This window comes from Camelus dromedarius, chromosome 9 (genome assembly GCF_036321535.1).
Source record: "Camelus dromedarius isolate mCamDro1 chromosome 9, mCamDro1.pat, whole genome shotgun sequence".
NCBI classification, from domain to species: domain Eukaryota; kingdom Metazoa; phylum Chordata; class Mammalia; order Artiodactyla; family Camelidae; genus Camelus; species Camelus dromedarius.
In genome coordinates this window covers 16,103,974-16,124,773 of record NC_087444.1, presented here as the reverse complement: position 1 = coordinate 16,124,773, position 20,800 = coordinate 16,103,974, and the positions used below count along the sequence as shown (strand labels likewise).

The 20,800-nt window shown below is 38.3% G+C and overlaps 2 protein-coding genes and 1 pseudogene across 11 annotated transcripts in view; 2 read left to right on the top strand and 1 right to left on the bottom strand.

Annotated features, from left to right (window-relative positions):
• Positions 1-15,425: 15,425 nt before the first annotated feature.
• On the bottom strand, positions 15,426-15,866 carry LOC105102041 (large ribosomal subunit protein uL15-like; annotated as a pseudogene).
• Positions 15,867-20,222: 4,356 nt separating this feature from the next.
• ADORA3 (adenosine A3 receptor) overlaps positions 20,223-20,800 on the top strand; it is a 30,332-nt gene continuing 29,754 nt past the window's right edge. The window contains exon 1 of one of the 4 annotated variants that reach the window (XM_031457807.2): positions 20,223-20,363. The gene's annotated coding sequence lies outside the window, so the exon portion shown is untranslated. Of the gene's footprint in view, positions 20,364-20,400; positions 20,424-20,800 lie in introns of those variants that run through there. The other 3 variants (XM_064488812.1, XM_064488813.1, XM_064488814.1) reach the window with 3 other exon arrangements.
• The window catches only part of TMIGD3 (transmembrane and immunoglobulin domain containing 3), a 42,030-nt gene continuing 41,454 nt past the window's right edge, over positions 20,225-20,800 (top strand). For 6 of the 7 annotated variants that reach the window (XM_064488822.1, XM_064488823.1, XM_064488819.1 and 3 more), the window contains exon 1: positions 20,225-20,363. The gene's annotated coding sequence lies outside the window, so the exon portion shown is untranslated. Of the gene's footprint in view, positions 20,364-20,402; positions 20,424-20,800 lie in introns of those variants that run through there. The other variant, XM_064488816.1, reaches the window with a different exon arrangement.

Below are 20,800 nucleotides of genomic sequence, written 5' to 3'. Positions count from 1 at the left end.
TACCCCACTCCTCGCTGGCATTTCAGGACTCATCACATTGAGTTACTTGTAATTCCTCGAAGGTGCCAAGCTCTCTCCGCCATCTGGGCTTTGGCCTGAGTGTTCCCCTCTGCCTAGAGGCGTCCCTTCTTCTTTGCCCTGACTCATCCCTTCCACTTTTGGTTTGGATTAGTCCTATCCAACAGAAATATTCCATGAGCCACATATTTATTTAACTATAAATTTTCTAGTAGCTGTGAGCACTACAGCACTATGCTAATATCTTACACACTGCAAAGGCAAAGGTGGAATATAGTTCTACCAAAGCAATAAAGTTGTGTTTAATGGAAAACTACTTCTCACTGCTTCAGCTTTTCGATTTAAATTCATTACAACTACAAGTTCAGGTCCTCAGTCATAGTAGTCACATTTCAAGTGCTTAATAACCCCATGTGGCTAGCGGCCACCGCATTGGACAGCACAGGTTTAGACATCACTTTCTCGGACATGTCCAGTTTGCATTGGGTGCCCTCCCATATGTTACAACAGCAGTCTTTGCTTAAGTCGATAGGAGTGCTTCTCATACTGTGATATAGATGTCTGCTTACTTGTCTCTGTTTTTCATTAGACTCTAACTTTCTCAACATTAGAACTTCGTCTTACAAATCTTTGTCTTTTCAGCACCCAACAATCCTGGCTAAGATAGCTGCTCAATATGTTTGAATCAGGTTGAACAGCAGCAATCTTCTCTGGGCCTTCAAGACGCTACAGAATCTGCTGCCTGATTCGCTCTTGTGCTGCATCTCCATCCACCCTCCCCTCTTTCACTCTGCGGCAGCCGCACTGGCTCCTTGCCATTTCTTGGATGCTTTATGGATGTGCGAACCTCAGGCCCTCAGCTCTCTGTTCTCTGTGCCTGGAAAGCCATTCCCTGGAGAGCTGTTGACTTTGCTTCCTCCATCACTGCATGTAGGTACCTCTTTAAGGCTGCCTCCTTCTGCCAGCCATTTTCTAACCCCTTAACTTTATTTTTTACTTTTTTTGGGGGGGGGGAGGTAATTAGGTTTTATTTATTTATCTATTTATTTTTAATGAAGGTACTGAGGATTGAACCCAGGACCTCGTGCATGCTAAGCATGTATTCCACCAGAGCCATGCCCTCCCCCCGCTTTATTTTTTATCATGGTGCCCATCACCACTTGACTCTCCCTACTAGAGTTTGTTGATTATTATTTACTTACAATTGATTATATTTACTTATATTACTTTCTTATGACTGTTAATTACTACTAGAATACAAGTTTTATGAGAGTAGGCACTTTTCTGTGATGTTCAGTGCTGTCTTTCCAGAAACTAGAACAATCCCTGGCACCTAATGGATGCTCATTAAATATTTATGGATGGCAAGGTTAAACTATCTTTCACAGAGGAGCTTAGGGAAAGGGAAAAGACAATAAGGCACTCAGAAGCAGAGTTCCAGAAATTTCTGTATTTCCTCTACTTCAAATTTTAAAATGTCCAAATGGCTTGGAAAGTTCTTCAATGGCTTTTCTCTGGCTTAAGGTGCAAAAATTTTGTTGCAGGAGAAAAAGGATATTCGGGAGTTTGACGAGGTAAGGGCTTCATGAGTAATTCCAGTTCTTTGCCCTCAGCCCCCACCCAGAACCAGAGGACTCCTGGTCCTCTAAAGGCAGAAGGGTTGGATGGGTGGAATGTGGCTGTTGGAAGCTTCCATGGCAGTTGGTCAGGGAAATCACCAGTTGGACTGATGGCGAGGACTCCAGCAGGCTACTTGGAACAGAAAGGGACCAGGTAAGAAAGGTCCTGGGAAAAACAGTTAGACTGATGCTGGCCTGCCCGAGTCCTGAGTGGCAGTGAGGCAGAGCAGAAAATGTGAGAGCTAGAGGCAAAGCTCTTGGTCTCAGTCTGCACACTGACCACTTTCGGACATGACTTGGTGACGTAGGGGCAAGCTACTCTCAATCAATGCTTTGTCCTCACTTGTAACACAGAGATAATTTGTATTTCACAGGATTGTTGTGACGATGACATGACATGATAGGTATGAAAGTGCTCTGTCAGCTGTGAAGTGTTTGAGAAAGATGAGTTTTTAGCACTGAAGTCATTTTCCCATGAGTTTTCTTGTCTGTTCACTCTACACAATCATTGAATTTACCAGTTGTATACAACTCAGGGCTCTTGTAAACTTTTATTTTGTTATAAAACTCAGCCCTTTCCTCCTGAATGTCCCTCAGGGTTCAGAAAAAAAAAATCAGTCTGTCTTGGAGAAGCACTATAATTTTGTGACTTAAAGAGAAAAATTTGGGCATTTCACCAAATACTGTTTTCCATTGATCTCATATGTGAATTTCTATATCCCCAGATAGACTGTAAACTGCTTGGTGGAGAGCACAGACTTCAGAATCATTTACTCCTGGGTTTAAATCTTGACTTTGCTACATACTTGCTGTGTAGAACTTTGGGTAAGGTTACTTGATATCTTAAAGCATCTGTCTTCTCATCTACAATATTGACATAATAATATCATTGGAAAGTGTTGTTAGAATTGAAAGAGATAATACATCCAGTTCTCAACCCAGTGCCTAGTACATAGTTAGAGCCTAATTAATACCTTCTGAACAATAGTTGCCAGCAGAACACTCTGCACATCATACTAGAATTGGGTTTTCCCCAAATATTTGAGAATTGGAATTGAAGCAAAGAAAACAAACAATAAATCAAGGTCAGTTTTGGTTTCAATCTTCCAGCCTATCAACAGACACTGAAAAGGTTATGGCTTTCTGACCTAGGCAGAGACTTAAGCAGTAATATAAAAGCAATTTATTTTCTTGTGTTGACAACTGATAACTCTGACTTGAAATATGGCAGGGGGCTTGGGCAGAGGAAAAGGATATTGGCAATGTTAGTAGTGAGATGTTGATAGGATGGTGGTGGGATATAGACAGCATATTTTCAGGGATATTTTCCAGTTTCAAATCATCTGCCCCATTTCCAAACCATATGTCTTGATTTTTGTTCAGAAATTTTAATGGACACAACTGTAGATGTATTATTGTACATCAACAAAATGATTAGCATCATGTTTATTTGTTTAATTATTTGTTCAATTTATCCCTATAATCGACAGCTTTTAAACTACTGAGCTCTGTACTAGGTTTTAAGGTCAAAGACGTGGCACAGATCTTGACCTCATGTTCTGTAATTAAAAAAATAAAGTATTCATTTTTAGGTAGAATTATTTTTTCATCACAGCCTTTGAAGGACATTAGTCTTCTGTATTCTGGTTTCCACTCTGGTGTTGAGAAATCAGTTGTCAATCTAAATATCATTCCTCGATAGGTGATATCTTTTCGCTTTGACAGGTCTTAACATGTTCTCTTTGTTAATCTGTGATTTTACTCCAATGTATCTAGACATGTATTTATTTTATTAGGGATTCACTGTGATTTCTTAAGTTGAACATATGTGTTTTTACCAGTTCTGGAAAATTATCAACCATGATCATTTTTCAAGTTTTAAAAAAATTGTCATAAAATATACAAGAAAAATCTACCATATTAACCACCTTTAAGTGTACAATTCAGCAGCATTAATTACATTCACATTGTTGTACAACCATCACCACCATCTGTCACCAGAACATTTTTTATCTTCCAAAACTTTAATTCTGTACTCATTAAACACTAACTCTCCCTTACCCCAGCCCCTGGTAATCACCATTCTGCTTTCTGCCTCTGTGAATTTGACTACCCTAGGTACCTTATGTAGCTGGAATCAAACGGTATTTGTCCTTCCATGACTGTCTTATTTCACTCAGCATGATTTCCTCAAGGTTCATTTGTATTGTAGTATGTGCCTTTCCTTTTTAAGACTGAATAAGAGAGAAAAAAAATGTGACAATGAATATATATATGTTCATGTATAACTGAAAAATTTTGCTTTACACTGGAATTTGACACAACATTGTAAAATGATTATAACTCAACACAAAATGTTAAAAAAAAGACTGAATAACACAATATTTCATTGCGTTGTCTCTACCACATTTTGTTTATCCATTCATCCGGGTTAGGTTGTATTTCCGTCTTTGGGTTATTGTGAATAATGCTGCTATGAACATGGGTGTTCCAATATTTGTCTGAGTCCTTGCTTTCAGTCCTCCTGGCTATATAACCAGAAGTGGAATTGCTGTATCATGTGATAACTCCATTTTAAATCTTTTGAGGAACTGCCGTACTATTTTCCATAGTGGCTGTGCCATATTACATTCTTATCAGCAAGGTACAAAGGTTCCAGTTTCTCCACATCCTCATGAACATTGTTATTTCCTGTTTGGTTTGGCTTTCTGTTTTGATAGTAGCCTTTCTAATGGGTGTGAAGTGGTATCTTACTGTCGTTTTGATTTGGATTTCCCTAATAATTAATGATGTTGAGCATCTCCTTATGTGCTTATCAATTATTTGTATATCTTTGGAGAAATGTCGATTCTATTCAAGTCCTCTGTCTATTTTTTACTTTTGTTGTCATTGTTGTTGAGTTGTAGGAACTCCATCTATTCTAGATATTAATTTCTTATATTAGATATATGATTTGCAAATATTTTCTCCCATTCCATGAGTTGCTTTTCACTCTGTTAATAGCATCCTTTGATGCACAACAGTTTTAAATTTTGGCATAGTCTAAATTATTTATTTATTTACGTTTGTTACCAATTTATTTATTTACTTACTTTTGGTGTCATATCTAATCCAATGACACAAAAGTTCTTCCTTATGTTTTCTTCTATGAGTTTTATATGTTTAGCTCTTCCATTTAGTATTTTTATCCATTTAAAATTAGTTTTTGTATACAGTATAACGCTTCAGTTTTTTTGCATGTGAACATCTAGTTTTTCCCAATGCTATTTGTTGAAAAGACCATTGTCTCTTTAAACATTGCCTCTTTTTTCATTCGTGGTCTCTCTTTCGGAAACTCAGATATAGATTTCTCACATCACCCTCCATGTTTCTTAATCTTAATTAATAAAAAAAAATTAAATTTATTTATGAGGAGGTACTGAGGATTGAACCTAGGACCTTATGCATGCCAAGCATGCATTTTACCACTTGAGCTATACCCTCCCCCCAGTTTCCATTATCTTTGTAATATTAATTCTGTTTAATTTCCTCAGCTTTGTTTTTCAACTTACTAGTTGTTCTTCTGGGTCAGTCTACTATTTAACCTGCCCACTGAGTTTTAAATTCAATTATTATATTTTCTTAATCTCTAGATGATCTGTTTGGTTCTTTTCCAAATATGTCTTAATGTTTTTGACAGACTCTTATTCTTTGCCCATACTTTCAATTATTCTCATACTTTTAAAGTATGTTATACATACTCATTTAATATTTTGCAAACATTAATACTTGTATTAAAATCTTGGCTGGTGATTTTTTTCCCCTGTATATTTCTCCTGTCTCTCACTTAGGGAATTTTGTGTACTCGTGTATCTTGTGATTTTTGATTGTGAGCTAACATTCCTTGGAACTTTGTGGGAATTCTTAGAGACCTGAGTGGTGAGAATTTGTGTTTGCTTTTACCAGAGGCTAGGGTACTACCAATCTGGGTCCACATTGAACTAAATTTTTGATTTGGATTTTTTTTCAGAACATGAAGAAAATCTGAATTCAGGCTCCAAACTTATCTGAGATCTCACATGTGCTTAAAAATTCACAAAGCTGACTTTTGACCCTGTACCAAATGCTATGACTGATCTATTAATTGTTTTATTTTACTACATTCCTTTGACGGGTATATATGTGTCTCTTTTAACTAGTTAGTATACTATAGTCCTTTGCAACTCTTGAATAAATGTTTGGGTCTCTCATGATACTCTTGAACTTACTTAGACTTGAGACTTAACTGTGCTGCCTCCAAGTGGCCATTAAAACAAATGCTCTAGAGAAACCGACTCACAGACAGGAATACAAACTTATGGTTAAGTGGGGGAGTGGGAAGGAGAGTTGAGGGATAAATTGGGAGTTCAGGATTTTCAGATACTAACTACTATATAAAATGAACTTAAAAACCAAGGTCCTTCTGTACTATAGCACAGGGAACTATATTCAATATCTTGTAATGGCCTATAATGAAAAAGAATATGAAAAGGAATATATATGTGTATACGTATAATTGAATCACTATGCTGTACACCAGAAATTAACACAACTTTGTAAACTGACTATTCTTAAATTAAAAAAACAAAATGAAAATTAAAAAAAATGAACATGAAAAATGCTCTAGATTACTGTGAATCAGCAAATGCTCTAGAACAGCTCCCTGCTTTAGCATTCACTCTCCACTTCAGATTTGTGCTGTGGTTTCATTTTTGACCTTTGAATATTTCTTTTATTTTCTTGCCAAACAGAAGATGTCTGTTATATTTTATCTGATGGTTTTGAGAGATTTATAGTAGAAAGGTTTTTCAGATATGAAATCCTCTGTAGTATCACATACCTCCACGGGTTCTCATAATTCTAAATTCTGTCATGTTTTTAACTTGATCTTTGGTGTGTGTTTTGTTAATTTTATTATGTTTGTGTACGGTGTTTTATTTTAATTCTTATAATAGGTCTGTGAAATAGGTATTATTATCATCATTCCAGGTATTATTAACATCATTCTTATTTTAAAGAAGAAGAATCCGAGACATAGAAAAATTAAGTAATATGCCCAAGGTCACACAGCCAATAAGTAGTAGGTATTTGAATCTGGGAATTGTGGCTTCAGTGCACCTGCCCTTAATCACTGCAATCAATCATATTCAGTTTCTTTTTTTGTACCCAGCACTCTTTCTTCCTGCTTACAATCAGAATGAGGAGGCAATGAATCCCCATATGGAACTATTAAAAAAAATGTAAGAAAATGTATACTCAAATTCTGTGGTATGTGTACAGGTTCTTAAGTACTATCCATGTTTCCAGAAAGGGCAATCAATGAAGAAGTTTCCTGCCAGTTTTAGACTTGAATTAGGTTTTGAGAAATGGATTAGAAAAGACTTAAGTAGGAGAAAAGGGAATGAGGAAGAAATTCGAAAAGTTGGGGTAGAGATATGCACCCAATGTCAGAAGAAGCAATGAGCATGATAATATATGTTTGAAAACCCTGGCCCAAGAAGCAGAAGATCTTCTTAAAGAAGAAATGGGCAATTCGGCTGGACAGGTATGAGGAGCCTGAAAGTCAGATAAAGAAATTTATATGTAAGAGGTAGAACTTAAGTTTATGGGAGACACCTTTGTACTAGCGTGCTAGATGAAAATTATTAAAAACCATGATGGGTCTGATATTTTACTCTACCTGCAAGCAAAAAAGGTAGCTTGTTGCATGGATGCTGGCAGAAGACACAAAGCTCCTGAGTCAGAGACAAAGGACTTCATTATTTGTGGCACAGGAAGAAGCATGAGTTTCAGTTTCCCATCTGCTCTCCTTGCTCCTGGAGTCCCACAGAAGGGATGCAGAGTGAATGCTGTATATGCCAGGGGTTTGTATCACAGCTGAGGAACCCCAAGCCTGAAGAGCTCCAATCTTTTATAATGGGCTACAAGAACACTTTCCTGACTTTTGCCCAGAGGGAGACACTATGTTTATTATACTAAACAATAAACAAACCTGTTCCCTACCTTAGAGGAAGACAGTCCAAAAATAAAACCACTTGTGCCTCTGCTTGCAAGATGGGAAGCAACATGAGAAACCCATGACAAACTGTTGCCCAGAAGAAGGAATCTGAAAAACAGCAGTCTGAGTATGAAATATTTGTGACATTTTATGTAATCTCCATGAAAGCGGGGATTTTTACCTGGTGCTATGGATTGAATGTTGGTGTCTCCTCCAAATTCATAAGCTGAAATTTTAATCCCCCGTTAAATACCTTGATGATATTTTGCAAGGTAATTAGGTCATGAGAGTAGAGTCCCCGTGAATGGATTAGTGTCCTTACAAGACGAGACACCTGAGAGATGATCTATCTGCTGTGTGAAAGTGTACCAAGAAGAAGGCCATCTGAAAACCAGGACAGAGGCCTTCAGCAGACACCAACTCTGCTGACACCTTGACCTTGGTCTTCCCAGCCTCCAGAACTGTGAGAACTCAATGTTTCTTATTTATGCCACCCCATCTACGATAATGGGTTAGAGCAACCCAGGCTGAGACACCTGCTGTCAGTCTTGTTCACTGTAATAGTCCTACAGATAAGTGTGTAACAGGCCATCGATAAACATCTGTGGAGTGCATTTAGTGTGTAACTGTTTTTTAATGTTTATCACATGCCACGCCTGGCACTAACCACTTGGCAAGTGTTAACTCATTTAATCCTCATCACAATAGGCACTTTTATTACCCCATTTCACAGATGGTAAACTTGAGGCACAGAAAGTCTTAATTAACTTACTCCAGGTCATACATGTACAAAGTGATAGAGCTGGGATTCAAACACCAACATGTGATTCCAGAATCTGTGCTTTTAGTTAGTATAATGCCTGCCTGGTGGTGGTGGTGATTGGGAAAAACAGGTAAGAGGGAGTTTTAAAGTAAGACTAGGCTGGCTTTGGTGATTTCCTGGATATAGGGAATGAATAAAAAGGGATGGGTTTTAATCTTAGTGGCAATGGTGGAATAGAATACCTCAAAAGTCCACCACTCTATAAAAGCAACTAAAAATCTGGCAAAAACTGTCAGAATAAACTTTTTTCAGAATTCAGGAGACCAACCAGGTGCTTGAAGCAATTCAAGGAGCATGTATTCTAGGAAAACAGCTGGATCTTGGTAAGAACAACAAGCTTTGTGGCATTTTAACTTGCCATAGTCCCACCTCCAGCTCCCCAGCTCAGTTGTGGCTTTGAAAATTACAGTCTGCATTCTTGTGCCCGTACCAGAGGGAGTGGGATAAATGTCACTTGGAAATATTTGTCTTTGGTTTGTGTCTGGTGGCTCCTGAGAAGACCAGCTCAAAAGGTCTGTTTTATCTCAATGCAGAGCTAGTAAAAGAGCAACAAAATTGTAAACCTTTATCTAGATTTACAAAAAAAAAAAATAGGGAGAAGGCTCAAATGATTAAAATCAGGAATGAAAGCAGGCACCTTACCACTGGCTTCAGAGAAATGAAAAGAATTATAAGAGAATACTATGAACAACTGTATGCCAACAGATCAGATAACCTAGATGAAATGGACAAATTTCTCGAAACATGTTAACTGCCAAAACTGACTGAAGAGGAAATGGGAAAGCTGAACAGATCTACAAAAAGTAAAGAGATTGAGTCAATAATTTAAAAAAAACAAAACAACTTCCAACAAAGAAAAACCTGGTACTAGATGACTTCGCTGGTGAATTCTACCAAGTTCTCAAAGAATTAACACCAGTCCTACAGAAACACTCCCCAAAAATAAAGAGCAGCAAATACTTCCTAACTTGTTCAATAAGACAGTATAACTGATTTCAAAGTCAGACAAAGACATCAGAAGAAAAGGAAACTATAGGTCAATATCCCTTATAAACATAGATGTAAAAATTCTCGATAAAATACTAGCAAACTGAACTCAGCAGCATATAAAAAATATACATCATGACCAAGTAGGATTTATCCCAGAGATGATAGTTTTCATATACAAAAATCAATCAATGTAATAAAAAACATATGATCATTTTAATAGACACAGAAAAAGCATTTGACAAAATCCAACATTCTTTCAAGATAAAAACACTTAACAAAACCAGAAATAGAAAGAAAATTCCTTAATCTGATAAAAGGTACTTATCGAAAATCCACAGCTAACATCAGACTTAATGGTGAAAGGCTGAAATTTTTCCCCCTAAAATAAAAAATAGGACAAAAATGACCACTCTCACCATGTCCACTCAACACTCTATTGGGAGTTCTAACTAGGGCAATTAGGCAAGAAAAGACTAGAAGGAATTGAATTTGGAAAGAAAGAAGTAAAACTATCTTTACTCACAGATGACATGATCTGGGTCCAATTTAAATATAAAAAGCCCGTTAGGTTTTCTTTAGAACACACACACATGCACACACACATACTATTAGAGCTAGGAAGGAGTTCAGTAAAGCTGAAGGATACCAGATTAATATATAAAAATTAGCTGTATTCTTATACACTAGCAATAAACAATCCAAAAATTAAATTAAGAAAACAATTTCAATTACCACATCATCAAAAAGAATAAAAACTTAAGAATCAATTATTGTTAAGATGGCGTTATTCCACTTCAAACTCAGTCTGACTATTAGCAAAAAGGAAACTAAGAAAACTACAGCAAAACAAAGCAAACAAAAAAACAGAAAATAAGTGTTGGTGAAGATGTAAAGAAATGGGATCCCTTGTGCACTGCTGATGGCAATGTAAAATTGTGCAGCAGCTACGGAAAACAGTGTGGTGGTTCCTTAAAAAATTAAAAATTGAATTATTATATGATCAGTATAATTCCACTTCTGAGTGTAGAGCCAAAAGAATTGAAAGTAGGGACTCAGATATTTGTATACCCACAGTCATAGCATTATTCACAATAGACCAAAAGTGGAAGCAACTCAAGTGCTCAGAGACAGATAAATGGATAAATAACATATGGTATACACATATAATAGAATATTGAATGTATACATGTCTTAAAAAAGAAGGAAATTCTGATACATGCTGGAACATGAATGAATTTTGAGGACAGTATGCTCAGTGAGATAAAGGAGTCATGAAAGTACAAATACTGTATGATTTCACTTACATGAGGTACCTGGAACAGTCAAATTCATAGAGACTGAAAGTAGAATGGTGGTTGCCAGTGACTGAAGGGAGAGAGGAATGGGGAATTATTGTTTAGTGGATATGATGTTTCAGTTTTAGAAGATGAAAATAGTTCTAGAGATAGTGGTGACGGTTGCAGAACAATGTGAATAAACAAGATGTGGTATATTTATATAATGGAATATTACTCAGTCATAAAAAGGAATGAGGCACTGATACATGCTACAATATGGATGAACCTTGAAGACATTATGCTAAGTAAAAGAATTCTGATACTAAAAGTTACATGTTCTATCATTCTATTTATAGAAATGTTAAGAATAGTCAAATCCATAGATACAGAATGCAGACTAGTTGTTTATGGGGGTGGTGCAGAGAGGAGGGAATTGAGAAGTATGGGGTTTCTTTTTCGGGAGATGGAAGTGTTCTGGGATTAGTGGTGACAGTTGGACAACATCACGAAGATACTGAAAATTACTGAATTGTAAACTTTAAAATTGGTAAAATGATAACTTTTATGTTATGTGTATTTGATCTCAATTTTTTAAAAAGGAATGAATCAAAGATGCACGAATCCCCATCAGGTTTCAAGTCTGGGTAATTAAGAGAATAATCTCATTGACAGAGATGAGTAAGTTACAAAGGAAGCCTCAGTTTTGAAGACAAATGGCAAATATGACTTTAAACACGCTGGCTTCAAACTGAAAACTCAACTTTTGTTTGGAAATTGTGACCTCTGATAGATGTCTAGTGAGAGTTCAAGGCCAGAAATTAGATTTGGGAATCTTCAGCATAGAGTACAGTAGATATTGGAAGGATGAGGCCTCTCCAAGAAAACGGTCCTTTCCTTGCATATCATAACCTACTCTCTCTTTTTGTGAGAAGGCCCAATGCTGTAAAACAAGCAAAACCCCATCAACTTAAAAAATGGCCCACTCTGATAAACAGCAAAGTCCTACAGTATATAGCACAGGGGACTATATTCAGTATCTTAAACCATAATGAAAAAGAATATGTATGTATATATTTTATGTGTGTGACTGAATCACTATGCTGTACACCAGAAACTAACACAACATTGTAAATCAACTATACTTCAATTGAAAAAAAAAAGGGCTCACTCTGGGTTGGCAAGATGAGTATAGGAATAGGGTAATTCTATTTTTATATCAAGTTTTCCAATTTGCACTAGGGCTATTTCCCTTCTCTTCAAAGTGGGGCCTGGTCTTTCAAAGAGGAAAATTCACTTTTCATCTCCTCAAAGCACTGACACATCAAGAAATGACTATGCTAACATTTTTGGGAACTCTCTCCATTGTGAGTTTTAAGCAGAAGAGTGATGTTACTCAATTATGTTTTCGAGATCACTTGGATTGCTGTCTAGTGACTAGATGGGAGGAAGTATTCATGAGGACCAGACATAAAGTATTTCCCTCCTGGCAGTAAATCTCCTTGGAAATGAAACGCTTCAGTTTTTCTTTCAAAATCAAGTTCTTCTCTGATTGTAGGGTTAAAAATATATGTACACCTGAGTTCACCCAGGGTACTTTAGTTTGATCTTTTTTGATTCATCAGTAAAAATACCCATAAAAACTACATTTCAGAGTTGGGTTACCAAAGAACTCTTAACCTGTGCTGTGTGTGTGTGTGTGTGTGTGTGTGTGTGTGAGAGAGAGAGAGAGAGAGAGAGAGAGAGAGTGTGTGTGTGTGTGTGTGTGTGTGTGTGTTTAGCAGAAAGGATTTCTTTAGAATTGTTCCAGATATTATAACCCAGTGGGGGAAATCTGCAAATAGACTTTTGATTTCGGTTTCTCATCACATTCCAAATTATGTTTTGTGTTTTCTCTTATCAGGAGGAAACCGAGTTTGTGAAGAAGTAGACATACATACACAGCTACGAAGTTACTCATCCGGCATTTCAGCAGATCTCCTAGAACAAGTGAAATAAACAGAAATCTGCAAGTAGTACTTTGGTAAGATATTGTGGGACTCAATACTGTTGAATCAATGCAGGTCTGGCTAGCTCTTCTGTGTGAGTGTTCAGAGAATTTCCTTAGAGAATTAGGAGTTTAAAAGGATGCTCTCAGAGCGGCAAGAGACCAGGAAAATTTTCATTTGTTACTTCATTACCCACGGTTACTGGGGAAAAAAAAACCCACTTATGATAAATTTTGAATCTAGGAACCAATCTGGATGTGGACAAACATGCCCAGTATTGTTAAGTTTGAGTATAAGAGAAATGCTCCCTTCACATTGTAAGTCACAGAGGAAAGGGCACTCAGATGGCTGTGCTGCATGAAGTCTGCATTTCTTTAAATGAAATTTTCCCACTCTTGGGTGACTGGTCCCAAACTTCACTTCTCTCTACACAGCCCTCGACTTCCTCTCTCAGTGACTGTGCCTGGTACTTGATCAAATAAATGGAGGCCACCAGGCAACTTTCTGATGCTCCTGCCTCTCATCCGACGCAGTCCTTTACACTCATGTGGAAGAAAGGAGCTGCTCAGTCACTTCTCCTTTATCTAACCTAAGCATCACGCCTGAGTTAAATGGCTATTTAAAGAAGGGAATGCTAATAGAGTGACTGTGCTCTGGTGACATCGATCTCATAAAAATCCATATCTTGCTTCCCTCTCAAATGTTTCTTTTGAAGGCACTGGCCATCTTCCTGTCTCTTTCAATTTTGACTTGCTAGATTTCTCAAGCTAAGCCAGACCCAGTTTGTCTTGAGGCTCTTTCTCCTTGGTCTCTGTGAAGGTATTCTTTCCTTAGGAATTTAGACATCTCAGGCTCCTTTATGCCCCCCCCCCTTTCCCTGCCCATCCACCGAATGCTGGGCTCCTCCCAGCTATGCCCTAGCTCACTGCTCTTCTGTCTCCTGCTCCTTCCCCTGGTTAAGTCACTGATTCTCAAGACTATAACTATCGCGTGCCTGTGCATGACCGCACATTTCTCAACTTGAATATTTCATAGGCACCTCAGACTTGGCATGTCCCCAATTGCCTTCTTTACAAAATCATTCCCCCTTTCAGTCTGCCTGCAAATTGCTGATTTCAGTTCTCCCATCACTGTATTATTCAGAATTCTTTTAGGATTCTCATAGAAGACTTCAGATCCCCTATATGAACCTTGAGCTAAGAATGTGAAGTCCCAAGATCATCATTTTCTTTATTTAAGTTCTCTAGCACACCTAGAAGTAACCAATTCATCCTATCAATTTGTTTTGTCACTAAAATATCCTATGATATCAAATACTTGTTCATCCAATGCTTTTTTTTTAAATTGAAGTATAGTCAGTTACAATGTGTCAATTTTTGGTGTACAGCACAATGTCCCAGTCACGCATATACGCACATACATTCGTTTTCATATATCCAAAGCTTTACCGTTTATGGCAGAAGTTGGTAATCTATGCTTCCTGGATCAAATCTATCTTGCTCTCTGTTTCTGTCAATAAAGTTTTATTGGAACACAGCCACGTCCATTCATATTGTTTGTGGCTGCTTTTAAGTTACAACCACAGACTTGAGTAGTTGTGGCTCAAAAAGCTTAAATATTTACTGTCTGTCCCTTTTCAGAAAACGTGTTCCACCTCTGTTCCATAGGCTTTGATTAAAAGTGTCAATGGGTGATAATCTGTGTAACTGTTTAAATACTGCATGCCGTATAATACCAGGGTGCCCACTTGAAACAGGGCCCTTAATACCTTTAAATCTAATAAAATCAGAGAATCAATTCCAGATAACTGAGAATCAATTCAAAGAACTCATCCTTCAGGTCCTAGACCTCTGGAATCATGTCCAGCACCAAATTCTCTATCAGTCTGAGTTTGATCAGAGAAATAAAACCACTGAAGATTTGTCCTTACACAATTGTGAGATGTAGGTAAATGATCTCAGTGAGACTGTGGTCTCTGTGCCTGACGCTAGAGCGTGAAGTTTACAGGGCAGGCAGTCAGGAAGGGAAGACGGATATAAAACAGAGATGAGGGGCAGGAAGGAGCTGGAACCCCGAACCACCAGCTGGGACCTACAAAGATGGACTGTAACCTGTGTTAGTTCCTCATCACCAACGCCTTCACCCTAGTGGGTGTCTGCAGGAGGAGCTGGCACACTTTGTCATGGTGCTAAATACTTACCTGGCCGAGGAGTCAAAAAAGCTGAAGGAGGATCCAGGACGAGGTAGAGCAACTGCAGAACTGGGTGCTGCTCCACGCCGAGGAGATGAGGCCCCAGATAAGAGACAATGTGCATGAACTGCACTGGTGCCTCCTGCACCAACTGTTTGTGCATCAGAACATACCTTATGGCTTCTGCTTCCCTTCCACCTCTCAAAGCTCATGCAAAATATCTCTTGTGCTCCACCCTAACCAGGAACGTGCAGGGGGGAAGAGAGTTCTGGGAAATAGTTATTTTAACCAAATTAACGAATTTTAAAGCTCCACAATCACATTCCCAATTATTAAATTTTTACTTAAACCATTTAAAATTCCAATTAAATTATTATATTACATTTAATTAAATCATTTCAATTTTCTAATTAAATTATAGTTTCTGTTTTTCTGTGTATGTAGTTTTTTTTTTTTTTAAATATTAATCACTTGATAACATTTAATAGATCTCCTACCATGTGGCTTCAAGCTACCAGGACACAGGCCCCACCCACACCCTTAATCTCAGCTCTTCTGCTGAAGAATTTGGATTTCACGATGACAGGCTGTTCTGGGAGCTTTCCCTTCCCCAGAACTTTGTAGGATGCCGATGGTACCACGTCAGAGACAGGAGCAGCTCCAGTCTTGTTCTTGGCAGCATTTACCCGTGTCTGCTCTCTGACCAATGTCCACAGTTTATCAAGGCTGACAGTTGGGCAGAAGCTCTGGTTCCTCTTTTAAGTGGTGATCCCTCATACTAACTTTCCCAAAGTGTCCCAGGTGACATTTGTCGAAGTTGATCCTAAGTGATGCATGCCACCAGCATTACCCTGGCCTCCTGGGTGCTTTCGGTGTTTATCGATGTGGTTGTGGTTGTGGCTCACATGGCCCCTAAGTTTCCGGATCTTCCTTAGTCTGGATGGCATGTTGGCATCTTAAATAATGGTACCCTATTCACTAAATTCCTAAAACTGGGTACCTGGATATTTTCCTCTCCATCCTCATCAAATCTTGCTCATTTCAGGTCCTAAATGTTTTTCTGATATATGTGTTCTTCCTTAGCAGTGAATTAGCACTTTCCGGTTCAGGCTTTCCTTATCTTTTGCCTTGTTGCTACCACTACCTAACCAAGCTCCCTGCTTCTCATTTTGTCCTGCTGAAAGCCATCTCCTGTCTACAGCTGGCGTGAACGACTGCAAACACAAACTGACCCACATCACGTGTTCTCCCATTCCCTACTCCAGAGTGTATAATTGGTACTGAAGATTGGGAATGTTGCATAAGGCCATGAAGAAGTTTCTTGCTTGCCTGTGTTCCTAGGGTTTTTTGGTGGTAAAATTTAAATAACATAAAACTTACTATTTTAACTATTTAAAGAAGCAGTTCAGTAGCATTGCGTACATTTACACTGTTGTGTGAGGAGGGGAGGGCATAGCCCAATGGTAGAGTGCATGCTTAGTATGACCTTGGGGTCCTGGGTTCAATCCCCAGTGCTTCCATTAAAAGATAAATTAATTAAATAAATAAAATAAACCTAATTACCCCCCCAATAAAAAAGAAAAACATTTACACTGTTGTGAAACTGTTATCTCTATCCATCCCCGAATTTTTTTTTTCATCTTCCCAAACTTAGACTGTCCAACACTAAGTCCCCATTCCTCCCTCTGCCCACCTCCTGGCAACCACTATTCTACTTTCTGTTTCTATGAATCTGACTCTTGACTACTCTCGGTATTTCACATCAGTGGGCTCATACAGCATTTGTCCTTTTGTGACTGCCTTATTTCACTTAGCATAATATCCTCAAGATTCATCCATTTTGTTGCTTGTATCAGAATTTCCTTTTTTAGAGCTAAATAATATTCCACTCTATGCATCAAATATAGCATTTTGTTTAGCTATTTATTTTTTGATGGACATTTGGGTTGCTTCTATCTTCTGGCTGTTGTAAGTAATGCTGCTATGAACGTGAATGTACAGATATCTGGTTGAGTCTCTGCTTTCAATTCCTTCGGGGATACACTCAGAAGTGAAATTGCTGGATGATATGGTAATTCTGTTTCTACTCTTTTGAGGAACTGCCATACTGTTTTTCATATTCCCATGAGCAGTGCACATAGGTTCTAATTTTTCTGTATCCTCACCAATACTTACTATCTTCTAATTTTTTCATTTGTGTGCTTATTTTGTTTTGGCCATAGCCATCCTACTGGGCGTGAAGTGGGATCTCACTGATTTTGATTTGTAGTTCTCTAATGATTAGTGATGTGAAGCACCTTTTTATGTGCTTATTGGCCATTTGTATATCTTCTTTGGAGAAACATCTATTTGACTCAGTTTACCCATTTTTAAATTCAGTTGTTTGTTTTTCTTTTGTTGATTTGTAAGGCTTTTTAATATATATTTATATATTAACCTCTTATCAGATATATGATTCACAAAAATTTTATTCAGTTCCGTGGCTACCTTTCTACTCTGACATAGTGTCCTTCGATGCACAAAAGTTTTAAATTTTGGTGTAGTCTAGTTTAGCAACTTCTTTTGTGTGTTTTACTTACACTTTTGTGTCATATTCAAGAAATCATTTCCAAATCGAATGCCATGAAGCTTACCCCCTCAATGTTTTAAGAAGTTTTACAGTTTTAGGTCTTATATTTAGATCTTTGATCCATTTTGAGTTAAATTTTATATTATAGCATAAGGGTCCAACTTACTTCTTTTGTATGTGAATAGCTACTTTGCTGAAAATACTGTCCTTTCCTCATTGAATGGTCTTCACAGCCTTGTCAAAAGTCATTTGACCATACATATGAGGGTTTATTGCTTGACTGTCTGTTTCATCCTCTTGATCAATAGGTCTATTTTTATGCCAGCACCACACTGTTTTGATTACTGTAGCTTTGTATTAAGTTTTAATTTCAAGCTGTGTGAAATCTCCAACTTTTTTTTAAGGTTGCTTAGGCTATTTGGGGTCTCTGTTTCTAGTTTCTTAAAAATAAAATGAATACGAATTTTTTGGATAATAAAACATTAAAAGGTAAATTTAATAAAATACTATCCACCCAAACAACTCCCTACATAAACAAAACAAAACTCACCAATGGGTACCCCTTATGTAATGAATAAAGTCCAAACTCTTTAGCAGTTCATCCAAGGTTCATCATATCCTATCTTCTATAAATTTACACCCCCTTGTCTCACCTCTATCAGACCTTCCACTTTGTATTTCTCTTATAACTTCTCATCCAATGCTTAACTACTTGTACTCCTTATCACAGCCCATTCTCTCTGTACTGCTGTACCTCTGCTTTTACTGTTCCCTTTGCCAAGAACACCCTTCCCTTTATATGATTGACCCCCACTCCTTCCCTTAAGAATGTCACCTTTTATGTCATCTTCTCCAAGAAGCATTTCCCAAACCCCCGTGTTGGGTTTTAACTCTCTCTTCTGAGTTCCAATGCCCCCTACTCCTGCCTCATCTGTGCTGATTGGTTAAGATATTATATTATATAGCAATTGTCTATTAGATCAAGACCAGGGATCAGATCTTCTTCTTTTGTTTAACTTCTAGTAGCTAAACACAATTTTTGGCATATAGATAATATCTGTTAAGATTAACGGAACTGAAGGGAATTTTGGGCAAGGGCCCGCTGCTAAGGCTGGGATAGCACTGCCACTGGCAAAGAGAGGCTCAAGTGGCAGAAATCCTTGAGCACTTGTCCGGAGGAGGTCCTGGGTGTAGCATATATGGACTCTTGCAGAAGAACATGGGAATTACATGGCTTCTGTATCGTAGACTGGGAAAACGCTCCTGCTGCTGGGTCACTCGGCAGCACATCTATTTGAAAAGTATATAAATTTCAGGTCATTGCAAAAGCCACTAGGCAAAAGTCCAATTCCTCTGTGGTGTGGTAGTCCTTTCCTGGAGGAAAGCCAGAGGTCCTGGGAACTTTTCTATTTTCCAGTTTAGATGGAAACATATTTTCTGCAACTTTAGTTCTTTAATTCTTGAGAAACTGCCTCTGAATGCATTTCAATGACTGTAGATGTTGCAATTATTTTCTAGACAGTAGGTTTCTGAACCCAAAGGAGACCCAGTGGCCCCGGTTCCTGGGACATCAAAAATGAACAAATGCATTTAGGATAAACTGCGAAGTAGTAGCAGGGGCCCACTATGCCGGGCCAGGGGCTGGGAGCAGGCTGATTCAGAAGCCATGGTGAAAGAGATGTCCTCACCAGGAACCTCCTTCTCACAGACTGCTCAGAGCCATGAGCCGCACGCAAAAGTGAGGCGTGTCTAAACAGTGAGCCTCGTAATGGAGAGAGCTTGCCATTTCTGTAGACACGTGAAGGGTGTGAGTGATGAACTTGCCTATTCGCATCCTCCTCTTGTATTTAGTCAACTTGAGAACAAGGAGTTGGTTTTCTGCACAGTATCTTGTCCATAATATGTACTCGATAATGTCTGACACAGGATCTAATTCCAGAAGAACAAATTGCATTTTCCAGTGAAATTGGTCTTGTTTTCTGCATATCACGGGAAGTGTATTTTTAATGGCTGATAATCTCCCATAATAACATCCTGATATGCTCAATTTTCTGAAGCAATCACTCTTCACTCTTTTAAAAACTGTGAAAATACTGTATAAACTGACAAAGAGCAAATAAGTCTGCAATCTTAAATGCTTAGGTGTTTAAGGAAAGTATTTAAAGAAAATAGAAAGAGGGTCATTCTGGTAGCAAGGGCATCGGGACAACATCCTCTTGAATAAATGAATAGTAATTGAAGTGGTTCAACAAAAAAGATCACATCTATTTTCATCCTGGTTATCATAGCCTCCATGTGTCTCATGTAGCTAATTATATTGTTTAAATTTTTCTTAAAATGTATTAATTCCAGATTAGATACATCTTCCTTAGGCTTGGTGGAGTGAGATTGTTTCCCTTGGAAACAGAATATTTGTGTTCCTTAGCATTTATGAGTGAGTTCGGATTACCTTCTTTGTAATTCTTTAAAATCACGTGTCAAAAGGAGAAGTTTCTTCTTGAAAGGAGAACTCTCTGGTGTCCTAGGACAGCTTGTCCTGGGACGACTTTCAGTGCTGCTTTGGCTTTGAGCCTCTTTGGTCTCGGTTACCCAAAAAGGGAAGTTTCCCTTTAAACAAAAATGCTCTTAGGAACCAAGCTTTGACGTCACAATTGCTGTTTACATCCCTGCCTGCATCACTGGATGTTGAGCTCTGGTGTCAGGTTACCTTCTGGGCTCAGCAGGTCTTTGTTAAGCCCCTGTGGAGGACTCTGGGCTGTGCTGGGAGCGCTTCATTTATTCCACGCAGGACGTTTATTGAGCACCTGTGCTCTGCTGGACACTGGACTACAACATAAAAAGGATGGTCCCTGTGTTCAAAGAGCTCAGAGCCCAGGTAAGGAGATAACCAATGAACCAATAACCATCTGGCAATCCGAGCAGTCTTGTGCTAGAGGTGAGCACCCAGGGAGGGTGGGAGTCCTCTGATGTTGGGGAAGAGGAACATTTCAGAGAATGGATGATACTTGACCCCAGGCCTTGAAGGATGAGTGAAATTTCCCAGTTAAAGAAAAGAAGTGCTAGGTGAGGACAGCGGGGAGATAAATTGGGGGAGGTAAGGTGATGGCAGGAAAATTTGAAAACGGGGGAGTGGGAGGACAGCATGACCAGCAATTTGTTCGAGGAAAATGCATCAGACATGACATGTTGGAGACAGAGAGCTGGCCTGGAGGCAGCCAGGTAGTTCTTGTAATACCAGTCAATTGGAAGGTGATAAAGTCTGGGATTCGGGTGTTGACAGAAGGGATGGAGGAAAAAGGAAGTTACCCCCGT